The following is a 10091-nucleotide window of genomic DNA, read 5'->3' as shown; positions in this document are numbered from 1 at the left end:
AAAACAGCCTTAGCATGAAAAGCTTTTGGACTTTTGATAACAAAACAGTTTCAAGACAATCTTCGCCCTGCTCTAGCTGTTAGCTTGTCAGTTCAACCAGAAACAAGCTGTATTTTTCCAATCTAAGGTTGTTAAAAGAGTTATCTCAAGTATGATATTAACTGTTGAAAATATTTCCACAAAAGAATCTGAACTATCCCTTTAAAGCTGTGTGAAAATATCTCGTAACAGCCTCTTCTCATCAGAAAACAAACATGTTTGTAATCGAAGTTGCGTGCGTAGCACGATAACATTTTTTGTAATTAGGATTCTTGTCAAACTGTGCTGTTACTTCCTGGAAGCTCTGTCTCCAGGAATTAAAACGCCCGGACGTGGTGGAATCTCAGTGTGGTTATCCAAAAACTGTGATGCCAGAAATTCCAAAAATGATCATCCTCTCTTAATCATAAGAAAAAAAAAAAACTTTAATGTTGTGAGCTCCGGTCCTTCCTGTGGTCTGCTGCTGCAGCGCTCAGGCAAGTGTCACCAAAACACATGACATAACATCCGACTGAGACATAGTTATCACCTGCCGCTGAAGAGTGGAGGCAGCCAATCATGTTTTTGCCTCTGTGCGTGTCTGTCTGTTAGCAAAAAACCCATCATAAACACTGGATGGACTTAACTAAAACTAGCAGAAAATAATGGATGTGCGTCTACAACTGGTTATCAACCCAATGCAAGATGGACGCCACAGCTAATCGACCTTAGTCAACACAAAAATGTCTCTAACTCAGTCATTTGACCATAGATTGAGCTAAATTTTGGCGTGGTAGTAGCTGTGTTATTCACAACACATACAGTACTTTGACTGTAACATCTCACAAAATCACATGAGATTGTGCTTAATGTTGTTTTCAAAGTTTAACCAAACATAAGATGATCTTAGTATAAAAAACCTGGCAAGAAAAGTGAACTGCGATATTCAGTCCTTAAAGGAAAGCTAGTCCTTTAATTATAATATTAGGTTTCACAACAAAATAATTAATACGTTATTGGGAGGCATTTGTGGTAAGGTCCAGATAAACAACATACAAAATGCCGACATTACTGTGAAGTTGATTAATGAGGTTATTTAACGGTTTAAATGAGAGAATGCATGTAATATTTGACACATTCTGTCATGTATAACAGGTGATTAAGACGTGATTCAGAGTAGGTCTGGCTGGTAACACCCTGTGAACTGTTTCCCACACATTTTTCACTCTACAAAGCCACTAAACAGAACATTCACTGACCTAATGTAGAAACTATGAGCCAAGAAGTCAGGACTTGTAATCTACAAAGTATCTCACTCGCAGGAACTTTAAAACCCAAATTCCAAAGGCATTATTTTCAAGATAAGAGGGAAAAGCATTTTTGGACTGTTGGAGTATGTAATAAAGTCTGCGCACATCGTGAGGCTTTGCCAGTACCTGTAACAGATAATTTTCAATGAGAACAAAAGTGATTGTAATTTCTTGAATCCGCTCCTTTCTTGCTGAGGATTGTGCAACGCTTGGATTCCGTTGACAACATCTCTTGCCCTTGGAGCCCTGAGATGGAAATTGGCACAAGTCAAGAGTATCAAATGTGTTTCCTAAGGGAGATGGATGCTTTCTGAGGTGGTATGTTCAGATGCCAAGGTGTGATACTCCACCTTCATGATGGTTTGTTTATTGTGAATGCTTGCAACATTTTCAGGTCAGAATATAACAGTAGATCAGTTTTCTCTTTGCTTGCTTTGAGCACCTTGATAAGGTCAAGTATTGTTCAGGTTTTTTTCTGAAAGTTGCAATATCTTGAAAACACATTAAAATTAAACATATAGAACAGTAGGTTTGATGTTCTGAAACACAACAATAACAAAAACAAAAACTTTAAATTGGATTTTTTATCTCTTTATATCACAAAGCAGTTGTTCCAAAATAAATTGAAGACCTAGTATTCCTTGAAGGAAAGCATATTGCCTGCCTTTTACAACAGAGTTTGTAAATTAAGTCAGCTTTTTACAAGAAATTATGGAGTTACAGTCATTTTGGTCAAACCTCTCATGCAGTATTGTGAGACCTCACGACATGTGTTAGCTGTCAGAGTATAAACATCAAACTTTAGCCCAATATCTGTAAAACTGACTGAGTTAGAGACATTTTTGTATTGGTTGGGTAGCTGTGGTGGACATCTTGAATTGGGTTGACTCCAAAGCTTCATGAGTTTTAGATGTGCATCCAGTCATTAAAAGTGATTCATGAGATATTTAGCTAACACGACAGACAAATGAGCACACACAACGGACACAGACAAAAACATATCACCCATTCTGCTTTAGCAGCAGGCAATAAAAATTAATGAACTTTTCTGTTAAACGCTCAAAGCATTCAATCAGGCAAATGGTGCTTGTTTGGCTCTTTCAACAGATACAAGATACCATCCATCACCACCATCTCTAAATGGAGCCAGTAGCTGAGTTTACTGCTGACATAAGTTATCATTCATTGTTATCATTCCACAAAGATGAAGTCATAGATGCTATCGGATGCTCCTTTTAGGACACAGCTGATATGTGTTTCAAGCTGGTTGCTGCAGGTTGATCACTTGGACCATTACCTCTCCAAATAAACCCACAGCTTGACTTCAGACTGTATTTATTTTTTTAAAAACTGCACTGTTTGATGTTCAAGTGCAAATATTTTTTTTGCATTTCATCAAGGTTCAGGATGAAACTTTATTTCAACTATGCTCAGGGAGCAGAGCGTAACCCCACTAGGCTGAGCACCTACAGATTATGAACAAGTAGTTTAAGTGAGAATATCGCTCTGAACAAAGAAAACTAAGACACATACATACAAATGGAAGTAATAACCAAATGAAGAGCAGGTGTGAGCGGAGCAGAGGGTAAACCAACAAAGGAAAAACAGCACGAAGAGCAATAAAATATAAAACCATAAAAACAAAGTCAAACAACAGAAATCTCTGCGTGTCCTATGATCTTGACAGAATATATGTCATTTGATTGCAGCTGGTCTTGTTTATTTTTGCGTACTGCACCTTGAGAGAGCTTTTGTTGTAAATTTAATCAAACTAAAAAATAAATTTATTTGAACTTAACTGAATGAAATCAGTACTAGTATTGTTTGGAAGCATTACTGGAGTCATGGCTTCTCTTGCATGTTTCTGGAAATGCTCAGTACTTCACTGTATACAAGTTAACGAAGCGCAAACAGTGTTGTATATTCTTTAAGAACAAAAGCATGGTACATCATATACCTTTTACTACGAACGTTTTGGTCAATATTTCTCTCCTAATACTGATCCGAGTCAATTAAGATTACTGAGTCTCAATCCGATGCCTGCATTATTTTCTGTTTTCTTTTTTCCAGCCCAAACTGCAGATAACATCTCTTTGTACAATGAAAAATGTCTTGACTGGGACCCAAAGCCAATACTTGATTTTCCAAACATCCCTACTTTTCACAGCAGCTCCAATAAGAAAATTCAGTTTATTTAGTAAAACCAGGACAGACTTAACATTCAAGACAACCTGGTAAATAGGAGCTGAGTGCTAAAATGCCAGCATATTGAACAATATAAACATTATTGACCATATTAATATCATTATTATTTTTTTGTTCTTTTAATGAAATTAATCTCAGGTTAGGTGTTTAATGGGGTGTGGGTTTTAATCCTCTGGGTGGTTTCTTGAAACAAATAGTCTTGTGTTCTTACCTAACTGTCTTAATTTTCTTTCTGAAAGAATATTTATGATGTTGGCATTACAGGACTTAATTACTCTGTTTAAATAGATTATGAATACTTTTGGATCGATTTCTCATTTCTTCACTCTTGTTTTGGAGGAATTATTTAAAACATGGCAGAGGTTTTAGTTTCAAGTAGCCTGGGGGCATTTTTTATTATGAAAGGAAATTCTGGAAAAATCATTTGAGTGTGATTGAGATGCAACAAAACAAAATGTTTCCTTGCATGCATTTTGTTCTTTGTTGTTGCCTGAGGAATGGATCTTCTCTTTGTGTCTGACCACAGGCACTTTATTCACTTTCTCAAAAGCCAAATTCCAGCAAAGTTCCACAACATATGCACAGTGACTGGGGAGCAAAATATGCCTGGCGTGGATCACAGCTGCCCTCAAACACTCTCTAGTCAGACAATCGGTCAACGCGTCCTTGCCGAGACTCCAAGACCCTTTGAGCGCTCAGTTGTTGTCAAAACCACCGTGACAAATGTGGTTCTGCACCACAATTAGGTCCAAGTGAAACTTGACCAAGTATTAAGGCCTTGATCGAGATATTCTGTAAAAAAAATGTAAATTCAAAGTCATTCTCTTCGACTGAGCTGTCCTGCGCTCACTGCCAACCCAACCCAAACCGCTGCCATTTGATCTGGTTTGTACTCGGGGTGTTTCAGAGTGTAAATTAATGATCTTTTCAAGTAGCAGACCTCCGTGAAGTTAAAGTTCTGTTATGTAAATATGCTTTGCAGGTCCTGGCTGTGCCTCACATCACTCATCAAGCTGTGGTGTCATTTCTTGCAGTCACTTAATCCTCCTGGTATATTTTTAACCAAAGATGCACTGGTTTGTGTTTGCCATCTTTGTCGTGGTCGGCTAATAGCTCTTCTGTTTTCATTTGCTCTTCTGCACAGGATTGCCAGATAGAAAATGACAAATTATTGTACTGTTGCTTAAAATTTTTGGTATTGTGACCCTCAGTCAGAAAAGGGTGGACTACTCTCTTTGGGTTGGGAGTGAGGTGCTGCCTCAAGTGGAGGAGTTTAAGTATCTCGGGGTCTTGTTTACAAGTGAGGGAAAAATGGAGCGTGAAATCAACAGATGGATTAGTGGGTCTTCTTTAGTATTGCGTACTCTGTACAGGTTTGTTGTGGTGAAGAGGGAGCTGAGCTGCAAGGCAAAACTCTCTGTTTACCGGTAGGTCTATGTTCCTACCCTCATCTATGGTCATGAACTTTTGGTAGTGACCGAACGTACGACAGTCGAAATTAGTTTTCTCCTCAGGGTAAAGGTACAATGAGGTAAAAGTCTATAAAATAGTCTTCACATGAACAACTGTGACATTTTTTTAGACTGAGCTTGTTTTAAGATGACAGCAATCCACTCTTGATCCTGCCCAAACTGCTATTAGTGCATCAATACAGTCAGAAATAAACTATTTTTCTCCAAACCTAAGTGGTTTATAAGCTATCTACATCAGCTAAAGCTATTAAGCTATTAACTGTTCATGACCTTCCCACAGAACCTCACTTCAAAAAACTTGAACTTCCACCTCATGAAAAACTACATTAAACCCTAACCAAAGAAGACTGATCTCAAGTGTGTGTTTAATTCTGCCCAAATAAGAAAACATTTAAGCTTCCCACAAGAATACAGCTGTTCCTGTTACTCCAATGAGAACAGGAAGAAAAGCTGGATGGACTGCAAGCACTCGACTCAGCACAAAGGAACCAGTGATCAAGTGGAGGAGGGTGTCCCTTGCTTCATGATGATGAATTGTCATTTCTGAATGATGAACTCATCAGCTGCTAAGATGGGTCCTAACCCAACTGACTGGGTGGCTCAGAAACAGAGCCACCGTCTTCTACTTCTCTTTTCTGCTGAAGTGTGTTGAAACTCTTGCTTTGCCTGACAGCCAAGGAAACGGAGCTTTTCCTCCAAAACTGCCAAGGTTAACAACTGTTCGCACATTCTAAATCCCTCCATTTATCTTTGTTGAGCATAAAATGACAACGTACATGCCTGCACACTACTCAGCCCTTCATCTTTGCTCCACGTTTAGAACGTTTCTTTGTACTTTCACAGGTCAACATTAACCCCTGATTCAATCACATCAAGCACTTAAAAAACTAAGGACCAAAGAGAGTAAACGTTTTCTTGATTTTAGATTATTTTAAGAGGAATGGGAGGGGGGGGGGGGGGGCAGCCTTTGATTTATGCATGTTTTACACCCCTGCGACAAAGCTTACAAGGAGTCCAGAGGTTGAGCGGAAGGTTAAGTCCTGAGCCTCCGGGATATTGCTAATACAAGAAGGATGAAAGGTTGTGACGATCTGAGGGGCCCCCAGCTGGAGAGAAATTCCAGCAGGATTATTTTATGAAGAGAAGTGAGTGTTCGGAGAGATAACAGTCCCTTTGCAGCATCATAATTCAAAGTTACGCCGATGCAGATGTGCAGCAACACTCAATAAGCACGGAAATCCAGAAGGCACAGACTCGCTTCCTGTTTTCTCACATGTGCAACTTCTTTTTATTTTGGATGAAAACAGAAAAGAGTTTACACCTGGGATTATTGCAAAGGCTAAAGGAAATAATGTTGGGTTTTTTTTGGCCTGTGTGTGTGTGTCAGTAGCATTAACAAAATATCCCATAAATCACAGGATGGATTTTAATGAAACTCTCAGAAAGTAATCTTCAGATCTACATGTGTAGCTGATGCAGCTTTTGGAGTCAACCTGTTCAAGATTATGCAAACTGATCTCGCAAGATTTGTAATTTCAAAGCTATGCTATTACCTATTGGAGCCAACTGTATCTGTCTGTTAGCAAAATGTCTCATGAACCACTGGACGGATTATAATGAACCTCTCAGAAAGTTATCAGTGGATGCACATCTACAAATGAACAACTTTAGGAGTCCACCCAGTTTAAGGTGACGACCACAGACTTACCTTAGCAAACACAAAAATGACTATTATCCAGCCAAATTTGTAAACATTGTGCTACAATTTGGTGTGGTAGTGGCTGAGCATTATTCCCAACACATAATTTGAGCACCACACACTGAGGGATATTTGTGCTTAAAACTTTGGCATAATCTTCTGGTGTCAGCCCTGTCTGTCTGTTAGCAAATATATCATATGACCCACTGGAGAGATTTTAATAAAACTCTCAGGAAGTAATCGTTGGATGTACATAAAAAAGTTCTTAACATTTGGTGTCACCCTAATTCAAGTTAGCAACCAAAGCTAATGAGCATTAACCAACCAAAAATGACTCTAACTCAGTCAGATTACCAGAGACTGAGCTAAATTTAGTGTGGTACTAGATCTCCAATATGACATGAGATTGCACACAATATAATTTGTAAGGTTTGACCAAAACAACTAAAACTCCATCATTTCTCAACATAAAATGATCTTAGTTTAAATCCCTGGCATAAAAGGTGGGAGGAGAAATGTATCATTTTAAGGAACGTTCAGGCTTTACTGTTAGGATCTGGGTTTTTGTATTTTGTTTTGTCTTAATGTTTCAGTTTGAGTTTATTGTTTGTGTTATTTAGTTGTCTCTTCCCTGTGCCTCAGCCACCATTCACTTCTCCTCAGTTACTCTCTCCCTCTTCCCCGTTCTCCCCCATCTACACCTGCCTCTAGCTCCATAATCATCTCACCTGTGCCCACTTCCACTAATCACCCTCTGCCTTTAAAACCCAGTCACTTTCCACATTTCCCTGCTGGTTCATTGTCATACTTTGCCTCCCTGATGTGCCGTCCTTCCAGTTGCTCGTGCCTCGTCGTCTCCCATGCTCTGGTTGGTTCTTCTCTTGTGTCAGGTTGGTTCATGTTTTGTTAAGTTAGTTAATGTTTTTGTATTTAGTTCAGGTTTTGCTGCCACGTCAGCCTTTGTTTTGGTTTGCCTTTTATTTCCAATAAATTAGTTTATAATTTCAATATGAGTCTGCGCTCAGGGTTCGCCTCCTTCACCCCAGTTCATGACATTTACGTTAACCAAATGATTTTTCATTACATTTTGATAATCTTGTTGAATTAAATTTTTTTCTAAATGGTTCACTTTTATTCTTTTTTTTTCTTTTTTGCTCTTGCAAACATTAATAGTTTTTAGTACATTGTTTTTCTTTTTGTGGCAGTCATATATTTTTTATTTGTTTATATAATTAAATTATGTAACCAAATTATTATCTGAGCTGTGTTAAAATAAAGTTTTATTACCCTTCGACACATTTTTTCCCCTCCATCAAATCTTGAGAGTAAACTTCAATAATTGAAGCCCGATCTGGCTTTGAGTGATTTAGGGCTTGTGTACCTAAAGCGTGTGTTTTTGTGTCGTGAAGCTGGACGATGCGGCCAAAAAATGTGGGTCCAGATATTTTCCTGTTTGAGAAAGTGGTCAGTTGGTGTTGACTGAATGCTGACACTCGGTCCATCTGTGGCCGGGAGTCCTGGACGTCCTGAGATGAGTGATCGTCTTGCGGTGCAAAGATCGGAGAGTTTGGACTCTGACTAATGAACTCATCCAAACCAGAAATATTCTGGCTCTGACCGACACATCTGAGTGAGCCGTGATTGAGCAAGAAAACATCTGACATTCACCGGAGAAGTCGCAGATGTTTGTTGTGCGTTACAGTCTTGATGTTTGGGATTCCTAGAACTCCAGAAACCTCTGACATGAATAGGATTTTTATAAAAATATTATTTACACTACTTGAAAGGATTACAGAAAAGAAAATCAAGGAAACTTGTCTTTTTTCATGCAACAACTTCCAGCAGCCTTTGTCATGGATCATATATTTACTTTTTAAAAGTACTTAAATATTTATTCTTACATGACAACTTTGGTCTAAAGATAAAGCTGACAAGCAGCTGTAACGCTAAATCCAAAGGGGCTGTAAGCTTTTTCCTTTATTCTTCACAGTGTTCACAGAAATCTTCTTGTCATGAATATCGCCTGCTGCCATGAAGGATGAACAAGGTAAATGAGCAAAAAAAGATGATAGACAGTTATCTGCCTCAAAGTGTTTCTGCATGGTCAAGGATTAAGACTTTATTTCATTCCATGGGTCTCCATGTTTAAAGCACTTTTTGAGCTCAAACACGGAACAGAGAGAAAAGACAAAACTAAGAACAATAGCAGAATTGAATTGTTTTGTTCTGGTTTTATTTATGTTTTAAATCCAATTTGATCTAACTATTTTCTGCTCCCCAAATATCTAATGTGGTGTCTTTGATTGCTGCTTCAAACATCTGCTCTGTTTTTACTTTACAGGTTCTTAACTTCTCATTGTCAGATTTTCGCTCTGATTAAATGTCTCCAGAGTTTTGCATTTTTCTGGGCTGAATGGTGGTGACCACTCTTACCTCACAAACATGGTCGTGTCAGCTGGAGTCCCGACTGGGACCTTTCTCTCTGGGTGGAGTTAGCACGTTCTTCCTGTGCATGGTTTCCTTTCATATTCCAAAAACATTCCAGCTACATTAATTGGCAGGAGTTAGGAGTTGGTGGGAATGTACACGGTTGATTTTCCCATGTGTCTTCATGCTGGTGATAGATCCGCAACCTGTCCAGGGTTTCTCCCGCCTGAGCCCACTGGCTGACTGGCTGGATGGATGGATGGATGGATGGGAAATGGCTACAGCCAACCAAAACATGACAAAATTTTTTTTAAAAGATGCATTGATCCAAACTGACAAGTCTGCACCATTTCTGTAAATTTAGGAAACAACAACAACAAAAACCCTTACAGAATAAAACACATGAACATCACATTTGAAAATCGTGCTTTCATGTGTGAAAACTTGTCTTTTTACTTCTTACTTTCCTTTTATACCCTGCATTTTAAAAGCTCTCATTGCGTTTTGATGATCTTCATGTCTTTGTTTTAGTTCTATGGTTTTATTGTACGGCACCTTTGCTCGTTACAAATGTGCTCTATAAATGAAGTCAATTTGATCTGAATTAAATTGCCATGTGACATATGCAAAACACATGTTTTGTACATGTTTCCAGTGTGGATTTGGAACCCCATTGGATTTATTAACTTCACATAACATGAATTTTATCTGCGAGAACATAGTAAATTGAGATCTAAAACACATTCATTACACATGATTCTCGTGTGATTTTGGAACATTTTTAACATCTTCATGTGATCACACTTGGCCTCATGGTTTTCCACATGGGCTCACATGTGAAAAAATTCCTTTGGTTTCTCCGTAAGTTTTATATTTAAACTAATGAAATCCGTTCTAGTCCTTCATTTCTACCTCCATTCATATCCATTTTTCCTCCTTATCCTTTTTCAACTCATCTTA

The sequence above is a fragment of the Kryptolebias marmoratus genome, linkage group LG3 (genome assembly GCF_001649575.2).
Source record: "Kryptolebias marmoratus isolate JLee-2015 linkage group LG3, ASM164957v2, whole genome shotgun sequence".
NCBI classification, from domain to species: domain Eukaryota; kingdom Metazoa; phylum Chordata; class Actinopteri; order Cyprinodontiformes; family Rivulidae; genus Kryptolebias; species Kryptolebias marmoratus.
The sequence above is the reverse complement of the archived record's forward strand: the minus strand, read 5'-3'. Positions refer to the sequence as shown.